This window comes from Moschus berezovskii, chromosome 7 (assembly GCF_049115385.1).
Source record: "Moschus berezovskii isolate FMDL1 chromosome 7, NW_MosBer_1.0, whole genome shotgun sequence".
In the NCBI taxonomy this organism is placed as follows: domain Eukaryota; kingdom Metazoa; phylum Chordata; class Mammalia; order Artiodactyla; family Moschidae; genus Moschus; species Moschus berezovskii.
This window is the reverse complement of record NC_142466.1, coordinates 47,904,905-47,907,272: the sequence shown is the minus strand read 5'-3', so window position 1 is coordinate 47,907,272 and position 2,368 is coordinate 47,904,905. Positions and strand designations below refer to the sequence as shown.

General features: G+C 38.0%; 1 pseudogene; it reads right to left on the bottom strand.

The window, feature by feature from the left end:
• Window positions 1-540: 540 nt before the first annotated feature.
• Window positions 541-932, bottom strand: LOC129557317 (small ribosomal subunit protein uS8 pseudogene; annotated as a pseudogene).
• Between the last annotated feature and the right edge of the window lie 1,436 nt (window positions 933-2,368).

The window sequence follows — 2,368 nt, the reverse complement described above, 5'->3', positions numbered from 1 at the left end:
TTCAATTCTTTTACTTCTCTTGTTATCAGGTCTGGATTCTATTGTCCAGCTTTATAACTATCTCCTTACAAGTACCATTAATTAGTTGCTTATCTCTTTTGTATATAACCAGAAAAAAAAATCCTAACTTTCCTTATACAAATATCTCTCTACATTTATTTACAATATCTCAGTATTCATGGAGAAAATCACAGCAGTACGGACCAGAGATGACCATACCCCACAAATGGTCATTTGACACTGAGAAACCCATTCCAGTTTGCTCACTTTTCCATTATTTCAGTGAATGGTTTCAGTTCTCTTATATTCTCTTCCCCTCATGATCAAAGCTAATAAGTCTGTATATTTTACACAAAAATACTCCACTCCAGTAAGAACTACCTCATCTTTCCACCAGATGGTCAATCTACTTGTATCTGTATACACATATTAGCCTCCCCTCTAGTTATAATAGAAAAGGCACTGCTCTTATCTTAACTCAACTCACTTACCTTTATTTATTTTTTCCTCTGAGGCATTTTATTTGTATGTATTATATCCCTAGAAAAAGAATCCAAGGATTTTCCCTCCTGTGTGTTTTTGTCTTGCTTCTTCATGGTCCATGATGCCAGCTGAAGTTGTCAGTACAATGAAACCAAACTGATGGGACAGGAGCAAGTTATTCTGCCATTCTTCTAGATCTTTGAGTTGCACATCAAATCTGGGGCTGATCGCTCCACACTTATTTAGCCTGCCTGTGAGGTTCACAACAATTTCCCCAGCCCTGTGATCATCAACAATTTCAAATTCACCAGTGTAACCATGCTTCATTATCACAGTTAGAGACCTGAGGATGACTTTGGCACACGGCTTGATAGGCACCTGGTGTTGCCTCTGTTTTTGGCATTGTTGATACTCTTGAGAGCATTAGCCAGGACATTGACGTGCACCATTATGGCAGCATGGAAAGATGGTGGAAAACTTGCCTTTATTTTTAAAAGGAAACTTTTTTTTAACTGCCATTTTTTCTTTCTTGACTATATTATTAATATAGTCTCCACTGGATCCTTCCCATCCAAACTGATGCATCCTTTAAGATGATAGAAACAACCAAAAAAGCAAACGAACAAAAGCTTCCCTTTGATTCCACACCCGATTCCTGCTACTCTCCACATCTCTGTTCTCCTTCATAAGACTAGAGCATTGTCTATGCTTTTCTCTACCTTTTCACTTCCCATTTTCTCTTCAAACCATTCTAATTGGGTATTTCTTTGACTTCTCTAAAAAAAAAAATGGACCTTATTCACCAATGACCTCATCTTGCTATAAAGCTGATGTTCACTTCTCTGAGATCATCTTGCTTGAGCTCTTAACATTTGATACCATGCATTATTCCCACCTTCCTGACGCACATCCCTCACTTGGCTTCCAGGATATCATGCTTCCTTGGCTTTTCTTTCATCTCTTTGCCTCATCTCAAACTCCTCTCCCTCTTTCCCCAGACCTCTAAATGTTTTGGTGACCAAAGGCTTTCTCTTCTACTCTCTTCTCTCTTCAGTGATCTCATCTGAGTAATTTCAACTAGTCTCAGGGCTTTAAATTTCATCTTCAGCAGAAACTCAAATTTATATCTCCAGCTTAGTCCTCTTTTTAGAACTCCAAATTCCTATATTCTACTTAACATTTCAATTTGGATCTAACAGAAAACTTAAACATGACCAAATAGAATTATTAATACCCCTTCCAAATTTGCTGCTGCAAAATCTTCCACTTTTATCATCTACCTAATTGCTCAAGCAAAAAGAAAAATATAGGTTTTGTAATTCTTGATTCTTCTTTCTCTTATAGCCTGTATACAATCCATCAGTAGTACTGTTGGTATTAGTTTCAATATGTCCTGATACTGTCCAGTTACTACCATTGGCATAACTATAACTTTTTCCAAATCACCTACTCACCTCATATTTTCTTAACAATTGACTTTCTGAATTCATTTAAAACCGAGATATGGGTGGCAGGTCATTTAAAAAGGGTAGGACCTTAAACTTCTCCAGGGTCACACATTGTGTGAGTGTTTGCTTTTAATTTGAACCTTAAAAGATATTTTCGGGAGAAACTACTTCAAATGTCATTTTAGATTGGAAATATTGGAGCTTATTTTTGAAAAGACAAACAAAGAGCATAAAGAGTTTTTGGGGTCACCAGTGGTGAATTTAAACTACTTCAGTTCAGTTCCTTTGCTGAGTCATGTCCAACTCTTTGTGACCCCATGAACTGCAGCACGCCAGACCTCCCTGTCCATCACCAACTCCTGGAGTCCACCCAAACCCATGTCCACTGAGTCGGTGATGCCATCCAGCCATCTCATCCTCTGTCACCCCTTCTCCTC